General features: G+C 37.4%; 1 protein-coding gene across 3 annotated transcripts in view; it reads left to right on the plus strand.

Moving 5' to 3' along the window:
- LOC107678286 (retinoic acid receptor alpha-A) overlaps positions 1–12,851 on the plus strand; it is a 182,664-nt gene that overhangs the window by 64,435 nt on the left and 105,378 nt on the right. For 2 of the 3 annotated variants that reach the window (XM_016473501.1, XM_016473522.1), the window contains exon 2: positions 3,289–3,323. The exons of the other annotated variant lie outside the window; for it this stretch is intronic. The gene's annotated coding sequence lies outside the window, so the exon portion shown is untranslated. The remainder of the gene's footprint in view (positions 1–3,288; positions 3,324–12,851) is intronic. 3 annotated transcript variants of the gene reach the window in all.

Raw genomic sequence — 12,851 nt, forward strand, 5'->3', positions numbered from 1 at the left:
CTCTCTCTCTCACACACACACACACACACACACACACACTCAGACACAATGGACATTAGTCTCTCAGCTTGTGTCAGACTAGAGGGGATGGATGAATGAATGCTGCAAGGGAGGAGGGATGAAAAATGGATCTCGTCCTGTTTTTCTTCTCCCCAGCCCCCTTCCGCTCTCTCTCTTTCCCCTACCTCTTCCTTTCCTAACTGCTTTGTTTTTGTCTTCTCCTCCAAACATTTCTCTCATACATGCACAAATACATTTTAACCAGTGAAATATTAGCTCTGTCCAAAAACCTAGTGATTTGTGTTGCTGTTTAGATTGGCAGATACTTTCTAAGGAAGCTTGCTAACTAAAATGAAAACTCACAAGTCAATGATTTGAACTGTTGTACACTCTAAAAAATACTGGGTTAAAAACAAAAAGTTTTGGGCAACCCAGCGCTGGGTAAATTTTGGCAGATTGGGTTATTTTGACCCAGCTTGTTGGGTTTTACACATTAACTCATTTGCTGGGTTGTTGTTGTTGTTTTGACATAGTGCTGGGTCAGTCAACCTATTGAAGTTTGTTTGTTTGTTTATTTATGTATTTATTCAGATTATGTATTCAGATTGGTAAAGTTTGGACAGATTGGGTTATTTTGAGCCAGCTTCTTGGGTTTTACATTTTAAATAATAAAAATGCACTCTAAAATCTGTTTGTATAATTAAATATTGTATAATATTATATAATAAGTACACATTTATAGTAATTGCACAGTTAATTCTCATATTGTATTCAGAAAGTTTTAGAATATTTGTCCTCTCCCCAAATCTGTCACTACCGAAACACAGTAATAATAATTTAATTAGAAGGGTTATATTGACCTATTAAGATTTTGTTTACATCTACATTGTATTTATTTATTTATTTTTTTTGCTATTTTATTTTTTTTCAGAGCTAAATCAATAAAAATTACATTTTTAACTATTTCAAGTGTAATTTATGAGATTTGTTGTATTTTGAATCTAATATTTCTTTGTAAAAGGTAAAAAGTTGATCATACTGATTTCAAAGTTAAGGATTCATTAGTTTGAATATATATTGAACCAAAAACTATCATAACATCTTAGTTGATAATTCAGTATACTTTATTTTTGACAAAACATCCCATGTTTCGGTAGTGGCTGCACATTTTCGGTAGTGACAGTAATGCGTTGGTAGCGACCACATCACATTACCGAATTTAACTTGTATACTAAAACACTACTAAAACATACTAAAATACGAAAACTTTGCATAACTGTACTAAAATTTAGTTTATTTCCCCCAAATATGAGGATTATGTGTTCCCTTTTGTCACTATCGAAACAATGATGACATGTTTCGGTCATGACTGTTTCGGTAGTGACAATTGTCTGGGATAACACCAGAAAATCAAAGATGTCACTACCGAAACTCCACCAAATATTTCGGTAGTGACAATTTTAGATACTTTTAAACCTATCTCAAAGATGCTAATCAGCACATGGTTAGCTAGCACAGTACACACACAAAAATTAAATGATATGGAAAAACTCTCAAAAAAAGTGTGCTTAATTGCAGAAAAAATGTTTTCGGTAGTGACGTTCCTTCGAGTTACACAGATTTTTCAGACTTTTGAGCACATTTACCTCAAAATGACGGGGACTATCTACTCACCCTGTAGCTATGAGAGAGAGGGACACACAAATATTTCCTGATCATAAATGTAGGGGTGTAGTCAATTTCAGTTTCATCCAATGGACTAAAACATACACAGTTTCGGTAGTGACATGAAAATGCGGGATACTTTTTTTTTTTACATAAAGTTTAATGATTACAAATAAAATATAAAATAAATATATATATTTTTTTTAACTTCACTTTTTAAAATAATCAAAAATATATTTTTAAAAACAAAAATGGAAAAAAAAAATGCAAAAATTATTTCAATATCATTTTCATAAGTTGAAATTTAGGGGTTAGGGTTCGGGACAGCCGATACCCAATACATGATGATTTTATATATATTAAGCTTACTAATATTTTAAATATTACTGTGGGTTTCAATAGATAGTAGAAGGATCTTAGTAAACATCTAAGATTTTAATACTTAATGCTTTTTAAATGTGTTTTTTGGTTGTGGGACAGCAGTTTGGACCAATCCTGTAGAATGGCCCATATAGGACAAGAACAGTTCATATACAATGGTGTTTTTTTATTTATTTATTTTTTATTATTATTCAATGTTAAGACAGTCTTTTACAATCACAAAATGTTCAAAAACATTTAGTAAAGGTTTTAGGACGTGACAGAAACAACAAGAACAGCCAAAGGGAATCTGTAGGCTGTTCCAGCTGGTTATATTAATGACTTGTCTTATATTCATGTTTGAAAAGTTACATCAAAAACAGCTTTACCTCGTGCCATCTTGTCTGTCAAACTTTTACGTTTCAACCCATCAAAAGCATAGCGTGACCACAGCTGCAACATGGCACACTAGATCACCTGTTGTAGTAAGTGGAGCACACAGAAACTTTGTTACATATAACAGCGAAGTCACTGTGTTTCAGCTCTAGTCTTGCATTCGTTTGACTGGAGGTTCGCTTTGAGTGTAGATCCAGTGAATGCTAGCGTTCCAAGCAAGCTAACCCAATGAGCTGAACCCAGCATTTGGGTTAAAAAAAAAAATAAAACAGCATTTTTAGAGTGCCAAAAAAACAAAACAAAAAAAAAAAACTACCCAGCACCTGGGTAAAAATGTTAAAAAATAACCTAATAAAATGACCCAACAGGCTGAACCCAGCATTTAGGTAAAAAAAAAAATAAAATAACCCAGAATTTTTTAGAGTGTATGTATAGGAAGTAACCTCCTGTAACATATAAATAGCTTGTCAGGCAAAGCACACAGAAAATAGAATTTAGATTTAACATGTTGCTAAGCTAATAACTCAATATTCTAATTAGCATAAAAACACATTTGCGTATACATTTAATTGGTAGATTAGATTGAACTATTTTAATCTACACTTTTTAGTACAGAATAAAATGTAAGCATTATTTTAAAGAACATTTCTTCTCCTTATCGGCCAGGAGGCATGAGATTACTTGCATCTTTTTTTCTCTTTCCTCGGGAGAAACATGTGAGAGTCAGAAGACTCAAGCAAAGGTCTCCACTTAATCTTGAAAGAAACAACTGAGAATTTAAAAAGTTATAATTTGTTATATTTCTTTCTGAATGGAAACTATAAAAACCAAAAACACGTGTATAACATGCTTTCTCTTTTTCTGTAGAATTGACCCCTCACAAGATAAACACAATGAATCAGGTATGAACACAATCTTACTCACAAGCAGAGTATATGTAAGAATTATGAACTTTTGTTGGTCACAGAGCTAATTTTCTGCAGGAATCAAAAAGCCAACGGACAAATGCTATTGGATTTTTTGTCAAGAGAACCAGGATGTTAATCTCTGGCTTGGCCTGTAATGCTACATTATCCCTGTATTGCTCTATTATTTCATAATTAAAATTAATGCAGTACAGTACTTGACAATCTTATTTCAGTATTGTACATTATGATACAACCTTATAGTAGTGATGTGAGCATCAGGAAGCACCACTATAAAATAAGAAATAATGTGTTAACATTCATTCAAGTCAAGTCAAGTCACCTTTATTTATATAGCGCTTTTAACAATACAGATTGTGTCAAAGCAACTGAACAGCATTAATTAGGAAAACAGTGTGTCAATAATGCAAAATGAAAATAGTAAACACTAATTTTTCAGTTAAAGACAGTTCATCATTGAATTCAGTGATGTCAACATCCAGCTCAGTTCAGTTTAAATAGTATCTTTGCAATCATTTGCAATCAAGTCAACGATATCACTGGAAATGAAGTGTCCCCAACTAAGCAAGCCAGAGGCGACAGCGGCAAGGAACCAAAACTCCATCGGTGACAGAATGGAGAAAAAACCTTGGGAGAAACCAGGCTCAGTCGGGGGGGCCAGTTCTCCTCTGACCAGACGAACCAGCAGTTAAATTCCAGGCTGCAGCAATGTCACATTGTGCAGAGGACTCATCTGGTTTTTACACCATGACAATAACCATTCATTTAAAGCAAAAAAGTCTACTGAGAGTTAACACCTCTAGCAGCAATTAAAGCAGTGGTGTCTTAACATTGTATTACTAAGCTAGATAGAAATCATGTTGCAGTTGGTATAAGTGCTGCAATTCTGTCTCCAGTCTTTGATAAAGATATGCCTCCCCTAAGCATGAGACTGCATTGTAATGTCACCTCAGTTTCTTACTCCTCATGAAAATGTTTTTGTTTTAGAGTTGTCATAAATCGCTTGATGGTCTTAAAGTATATGATAAATTAAAATGTACCCTTTTTACCATTCCACATGTACAGTATATAAAAATTATAGTCTTCATAGTCTTTTATCAAAATTGAAGAACCTGCCGTCTCTGAAATGACTCCCCTTTTCTCTTGCACACTTTTCACAATCCGATTCATTCCCAAAGGATAAAATCAAGAATTAACTTTTTTTCTAACTGGATGTTACCTATTTCACTCAGAAATATGTCAGATTACAAAAGAAAAATGGTTTGCAAATCACAGTTCAGGTTAATTTTGTTTCCCTTGCTAAATACAACAAATTTCTGATTGAATATAATGTTGCATTTGGAAAATATAGAAGTAAAATGACTTTCATTGTTGACTTTAGCTTTCCCTTGTCGCTGAATGGAGGATAATGGCTCTGCTGTAGTAGGCACAATATACACTCATGCTAGCACTCTTTTGATATGTTATCCCAAAAAATACCAGCCAAACACTCCAAGCCAATCTTTAAAATGGCCCTGGTCACATCTATAGTTTTATAGCAGTAATTTTTATTACGGAAAGTTTTAAACATAAGCATAGGGCCATGCAGACAAGACCTGAATACTCATCTCTGCTTGCTGTAAGATAATATCTTACTACAATATACTCATACTATTTTTGCAGTATGCAGTATAAATACTGTTCTCAGTTTGCTAGTTTTCCAGTATGCATAGAATTCCCAAAGGACTTAATACATACAGCAAAATGTGCAGTAGACCTGTACAACAGAGCACTCTGTATGAGATACTGTATCCCACAATATGCTGCACTTTCTATTTCCAATGTGATGAGTGAACTGGAATGCATAAGCAAAGTGTGGAGGGTTGTATTCTGTTACCAATTACGGTTCCACTTTATATTTCATGTCTTTAACTACTATGTAAAAATGAATCATGCACAGTGTAATTGTGTACATACATGTTGTTCTGCAAAACTCTTGTGAGATTTTGTAGAGTAGGGAATCATCTGTTAATTGACCAATCAGACAAAACTTTTTGAGAAAAAATACTATATATCAGTCTATTACAAGTCCTTTATACACCCTTAACATTGTGTTCTGTGATACTGATGCAATTGTGAATCATTTGCTTATTGGAGAGGTTTTAGAATTGCTTCATTTTGTTATATGATCCAGTATTGCGAGTGTTGTGTGCCTCACTCAAATACAGTCGACCCATGCTGGGAGGTTTTGTGCGCAATGCTGTGTGTATTTCCCAATGGACAAGCCATGCTGTTTGATTACCCATGATACCACATGTGTGTAGTAGAGTCACGCTGTGTGTATTGTTTGATAAGCCATAATCATAAATCCTAAAAGCTAATCACGCGCCCACTCTGCACCCAATCAAAACACAGCCACATTACCCAGCGCTGGGCATTATTGAGCTATCCATCATGAGTAATATCAGTGCCCTGTGTGCCTGAGAGAGAAAGATGTTTCCTGTTGTGCGTTTCATGGGTGTGTGTCAGCTTGTGGGGGTTAGTTTTGCTTGTAATGTGAGGTTGTGTATGTGCTCACCCAAAAATGTAAACTCTGTCATAATTTACTCACACTCATGTTCCAAGCTCTATTTTTTCCAGTTCATATTTTTAAGAATCTTCAAGGAGCTCTTTTTCATACAAAGAAAGTATATAGTGTCAAACTCAAAAAAGGACTGTAAGAAATACACACTGTAAGAAACAAATTCATTAAAAATTATTAATAATAATAATACATTTTCTTCCAGTAGGTTTATGGGCATTTTCTAGGTTACACTTTATTTTATGGCGATGCTGTTACAGTGTGATTACACAAATTAGTATTGAATAATATTAATTAGGTATATGTAGTGATGGGACGATTGATACAGAGGCTCCGATGCTCCGACGCAGTTTTCAAAGCACTATTGTATCACACACTGTGCCAATGCTTGTATCGAAATGACAATACCACGTGATTGATGACGTTTGAAACAGCGTATGTTGTTCTGTGTCAGCTGCACCACACGGAGAACAACGTAGCCCAACAACGTAGAAAACGTATCCGTGTGGTGCGGCTGACACAGAACAACATACCCTGTTTGCGTTCAGTGGATACTCTCCAAAATGGCGCTAGGGTGACACGGAGGAGACGAATTGTTGAATAAAGTCGTTTTTTTTTTTCTTTTGCGCACAAAAATTATTCTCATAGCTTCATATTATTACGGTTGAACCCCCGATGTCACATGCATTATTTTACTGATCTCCTTGATACGTTTCTGGACGTTGATCGTAGTAGTACCCTTGCTGTCTATCGGAGGGTCAGAGAGCTGTCAGAATGCATCAAAAATATCTTAATTTGTGTTCCGAAGTTGAACGGAGGTCCACTTTTTGGATGCACTAACCCTTTAAGCACAAATAAAAGCTTGACGATGCTAAATGTTAAGTTTTCTGATCAAATAATACATATTAAAGTGTGGCAAGTAAATGGTGCTTCCATTATTTTATGGTTTTTATACTTTTTATATGGCATAATATATGATAATGTAATATTTAAATATTAAATATTTACGTACTTAATACTATAGAACGTAAAAGTAACATGTAACTTTGTTACCCTCAAATCAATTGTTACCGTTTTCTTTACACAACACAATGCAATGTTTGTAAGTCTTTAAGGATTGAAGCCCCCAAAGGATGTCAGAACGGAAGGTTCAGGGGCTTTTGAAAACTATATATACTAAACAATTTTGATTTTGACATGTTTAAATAACTACACAAATTATGTGTTACTGAACAGATATGTGCAAACAAAAGAAATACTCACCAAAAAAAGGTAACTACGTCTTGCATTGTTAAATTTATGAGCTATATTCCAAGACTTCTGAAGCTTTGCATGAGTAGGAGACCCCAATTTGTGTAGTAATCCACTGATTATATGTCCTGTCTCAAATGTCGTTTGCATATATGCATAATCAAACTTGATATGTCAAAGGCTTAAAATTTTTAACCAAACAGCACATACCAAATTTGACTATTTGGAAGTTTGAATAAGATTGTTTTTGGAAAAAAGCAAGATGGACATTCTGCTTAACATCTTTTGTGTTCCATTGAAGAAATCAAGTTTAAAGTGATAATATTAAATAGTAAATAAAAACAGTAATATAGTAAATGATGACAGAATTTTCAGTTTTGTGTGAACCATTCCCATTTTTTCTATTCTGCAGCTCAAGAAGACATAGAAATTAGTTTTTTCCTCTTTGGGTGGGCGTGGCTTGTATGCAGCAGCCTGTTTATCCCTTGACCAATCATCTGGCTCATCTGGTTTGGTGCGGGGTGTCATTATTGGTTCCTCCAATAATAACAGACGCCGGTGCGTGTGAGTTAAGGGTAGCGGAGGTGATGGCAGTTGCAGTGTCATTAGCGTGCACCCTCGAGGAGAGATTAGTCTGATTTATGGTGAGCGATGCTAATGGAACAGATATGGCTGCTCTCGCACCCTGCCATCCACGCTAATGAAAGTTTTGTGTAAATGTGAAAGAGAGCGCCGCAGCGCTGAGGCTCTCACCAGCACAACATCACCTCTTTTTTTTTAGTCTAATTCAGTTTTTATGTAAGTGACATCAGATTGAATATTTCACTCTGTCATTAGTGCAGTGTTCTTTTAGTGTGTGTTTTTCTCTTACATCAACTTTTAATAAAGCAATAGGTGATTATAAGGGTATAAAGCAATAAGGGTTTAAAGCAAGCAAACAAACAAAAAACCCTTAACCATGATACAAATCTATTCCATTTTACAACTTTGGCAAAATTGTATTACGCTGTTACACATTTCACAACACAAATGTCCAGTGAGTATGGCTAAAAGTGTGTTCAGTTTATCCGAAATAGATGAGCGTGAATCTGCCAAAGTTTTATTACATTGGTTATACATTGGTATCTTGCACATATTGTGGCAGTTTGTAAATTAAATGTACAGTGAGTGGCTTTAAAAGGTTAATGCTTTATCGCTTTTGAAAATAACACACCACCTATACTAAAACCCTACATTAAACCTAACTGATAGATTTAAAACATGAGATAAAAACACATTTGCTGCAGCAATCATGCCATTATGCCATTATAATGCTTCTAAATGTGTTTGAGCTCCTTTATTGTGACTCGTGTTTCATGGGACTGGTACCCCAGAGCGCTCCGCATTGCAAGTGAAGCATTGTACCAGGTGCGCTACCGAGCAAGTTTACTACATTAGAAAAGCCATACATATTGAACTGATTATGTGATGCAAATGTCAAAATGTACTAGTTTACCAATTTTGCACTATGGTTAAAATGGTCTTTATTTATTTATTTATTTATGTTATTATTGCTTTATAATATAATTGGTTTGATATAACAACGGTCTCCATGCCGATTGGTCAAACCAGAATTACCATTTGTTAAAGAGCAGGTCATATGGGTTTTCGAAAAAAAAAAAAAAGAAATGTTGCAGTTTGTAACGTAGCTAGCTATCCATCAATGTGAACAGTCTGCAAAGCTGTTAATCAAAAAAGTGCATGATAAATAAAGATACTGTCTCTCAAAAGAAAGAGTCGACTCTGAACCGCCATAACGAGTCATTAGTTTTGAATCTTCTGCCTGTTACTATATACGTCACAAGGTAACACGTTTGCATAATCCACGCCTGTCCGCGAAATACGAACACTCTGACCTGCCCACAAACACTTCCGCTAGTTAGTGTGTTTACATCATGTCGAGAAGACGCTGAGTTTTCAGCCTCACTGGGCATTCTAACAGAGTTCCCACATGTGCACTTCAAATAAGTAAATAATAATAATAATAACAATGAATGCAATAAAAGTGCTGTCAAATCACATAAAATACCACATACATAGTTTAAACTTACCACTGAGAAATGTTCTGATCAAGTCGTGCTTGCGATGGAGTTTCCAGTTGAGCGACTGCATCGGTATCATCCTCGGACTCGGGCTCTAATTGATAAGGTAATATCGATGCAATTTTTGTAACCTTATTGCATCTTTGTTTACAAGTAACCCTCCGGAGCAAAACATTAATTATGGTAATGGAAGTTTTGTTTCTGACACGCATTGTATACGGAAAGACCAATCACAACAGACTTGGCCAGCTGACCAATCAGAGCAGAGTAGGCTTATGGAAGGGAGGAGTTTACAGACCTTAAGCTCAGAACTGCTTCGAACGAATCGTTTTGAAATCAGTGAAAAATGATTCTAATATTAAATGTATATTCTGAGAAAATTACAATGTTTTCTGAAGTTAGATGCATTTAAACCTGTTGTAGGGGACTCCAACACAATATTAGGACACTTTAAAATACCATATGACCTGCTCTTTAAAATTTATCAATATCACAATATTACAAGGCTTCCATAATGTATATGAAAAAAAAATATGGGTGGGACATGCTCCTGCAAACTTTCCAATGAAAGTTATGTAACTAGCCATAACTATAACCATATACTATAACTATAACTAACTACAACTATATAACTATTTTATAAATACTAAATATTTAACATACCGAAAAGGGTAAGTTATTAATATTGGTCAGCTGACTTTAGAGACAAAGTCTGGTTGGTTCTCATAGGTGCTGAATAAACGTGTCTTTTGTGACTGGAAAGCATTTTATGTTGGATGCATCAAGCTGTTTGGAGGTTGTCAAACTCTTGTCTTGAGGGAAAGTGGACAAAAAAAGGTGGGGCTTAAAAAAAATCACGTGTTTGGATGATCCGACTGTTTCCAGCTGGATGAGATGTGTTAAAAGAAAAGTTTGCTGGAACTTAAAGAGAATTTGATTGGCTGGTGTGCGAGTGTGTGTGTGTTTGTTATGGAAAAGGGTGGACAAGAACATCCCTGTTTAGTCAATTTGAGAGTCCTTTGGGCTTTAAGTCCTCATAGATGGGATTATTTTCTCATTCTGTTTTTCCTCATCTGTCTTTTGCACTGTGTGTGTGTGATGTGATTTTGGGATTTGTGGGGGAGTTGGACATCAACATGGCTGATGGGAAAGAGATGGATTGTCATCGTAGTGTCAGTCGTGGTCACATGATGAGTAAGTGTATGTGTGCATGTGATTGATTATTCTGTATCCTACACAGAAAAAATATACAGACCAAAGCAAGTCTCCATTGCTCCAGGCTTCCTCCTGATTAAAGTTCAGCACTCCATCCATCTCCCTTTCCGCCGCTCTCTCTAGGATGGATGAAGCTCGCAGAAATGCAATATTGTTTGCAGCGAAAAGCGATTTGCATCTTAGCCGTCACCCTCTCTGCACAATACAATACAGATAGAGACACACAGAAATGCAGTTAGAGGCAATAAACCGCTGGCCCATCTCTCTGCTTTATCTCTCACATACTTCCTCCATTATTTTTAATTTACTTCTCACTCATTCGTTTGCAGTATTCTGCTTTTTTTATTCTTTTGTTCTGTCTCTCTCTCTCCAGATGCTCTGTTCCAAAACCTACTGAACTGCCCCTATATAGACAGCATTTTAAGGCATCACAGGCAAGGTTATTATAGTTAACCAAATCTAAATCTAAAACTAAAACAAACAAAAAAAAACGTTCATGTTACTTGAAATTATAAATATATATATACACTGTAATTAACATTTTATTTCAGCTAATTTTCAAGGTAACAGTTTTCAATTTCATTTAGTTTAAAAATGATGTACTAAAATAACTAAAACTGAAATAAAAATTAATAAAAACTATGTAAACAATAAAAAACAGAAACATATAACATAACAAAATTACTCAAATTTTACTAAAAATAAAATTAAAATGGAAAATATAACTATAAATATATAAAATATAACAGGAGGCACATAATATAAACATGTATTTTCACTTTTTTAAGTTATTTTTTGTAATTCAAGTTATATAATCAGCTCAACAACAACAACAAAAAAAAGATATTGTGATTGAAGTAGTTCCTCTTCAGGAACTCGAGCTGCGTCGGAAAACGCTAGGGGAACACCTTCTGTGACCACGCTCTGAATCACATGTGAAATCAGTCCAATAGCTGAGCGGGACGTCACGGGCGGGTGACATCATGTCCAGGAAGCTATAAAAGCACGTGCGGCGGAGCCAGTGTCAGCTTTCTGTCATTCAGCGAAGCGCTCTGTGTGTGTCAGTCATATTTATTGTTGTCTGTCTATTGTGAGAGAAAGTCTATAAGCAGCTGTGTCTAAAGCTCACGCTAAGACAAATCATGCAAAGGGCGAGTGCAAGCCACGTTATAGGTTGTGTGTTCCTCCCTGCCCATGTTACATCACGAGTGGGGATACACACAGCCTGTGCGTGGTTTGCTTGGGAGCGAGGCACGCAGAGACGGCTCTTGAGGGGGCCGGCTGTCCGCATTGCGAGCGCCTCCCACTGCGTATGCTTCGCTCCTGGAGGGCTCTCTTTGAGGAGGGAGACTTCGCCAGCGTTCCTCTCGGTGCTGGCCCCGCTTCCGTCGAGTCAGAGCGGCGGCTGCATTCGTGGGGTTCGCAGTTGGATCTGGCGGAGGGAATGGAGATGGGCGAGTCCCTATCTCCTTCCTCACCCACCAGATCCAGTGCCCGATCTCTGAGTTCGGAAGCCCGTTCTGCGGCTACTTCATCCCGGGGTGACGGCTCGACGCTCCTCCTGTCTTCCTCCGAGGAGGTTGACTGCGCCATTGGACGGTCCATGGCAACTATGGTGGCAGCAGAGAGGCATTTGTGGTTGACCCTGTCTGATATGAAAGAGAAAGACAGGGTCTTCCTCCTCGACGCCCCGCTTGCGCCTTCTGGCCTGTTCGACGACGCTGTCAATTCAGTTGTCAACAGGGACCAGGAGGCTCGTACCTTCTGGGGCAGAGAGGTTCACACCGCATTACACGGTGCCCGTCACCCCCCAGTGCCCTCGGGAGATCGTTCTGCCAACCCTGCCGGTGATCCAGGGCGCAGCGGTCTCCAGCGAGCATATCTGTCAGTTACCGCCCGGCAACGTAGCGGCACTGAGAGGCTCGCGGCCTCTGCGGAGGTCCCCAGAGCAGCTAGTTCGGTCGTCCCCTGTCGGCGTGCAGACGCTTCAAGGCACCGAACTAGCCGTTCTGGGCACACCAGAGATCAGTTTCGAGAGACTGATTCCCTTAGTAGATTATTTAGCAGCGTGGAAGCTACTGCCAAATGTGTCTCAATGGGTCCTGCGTACTGTAGAAAGAGGCTAAAGAATCCAGTTCAGTTCTCATCCGCCTCGATTCAACGGGGTCACCCCCATGCTAGTGGGTCCCGAGCAGGCTCTGGTATTAGAAGATACCGTTTGTCTCCTGCTCAGATCGAGTCGATTCTCACTGCAGTCAAGAGAGTGAAAGAAGGCCAGTCACTCACTGTCAGGCAGTTTCAAAGACTGCTGGGTCTGATGGCAGCTGCGTCCAACGTGATTACTCTTGGCCTGCTGTACATGAGACCCCTACAGTGGTGGCTCAAGACCAGGGGGTT

The sequence above is a fragment of the Sinocyclocheilus anshuiensis genome, unplaced genomic scaffold, assembly GCF_001515605.1.
Source record: "Sinocyclocheilus anshuiensis isolate Anshui unplaced genomic scaffold, SAMN03320099.WGS_v1.1 scaffold1034, whole genome shotgun sequence".
In the NCBI taxonomy this organism is placed as follows: domain Eukaryota; kingdom Metazoa; phylum Chordata; class Actinopteri; order Cypriniformes; family Cyprinidae; genus Sinocyclocheilus; species Sinocyclocheilus anshuiensis.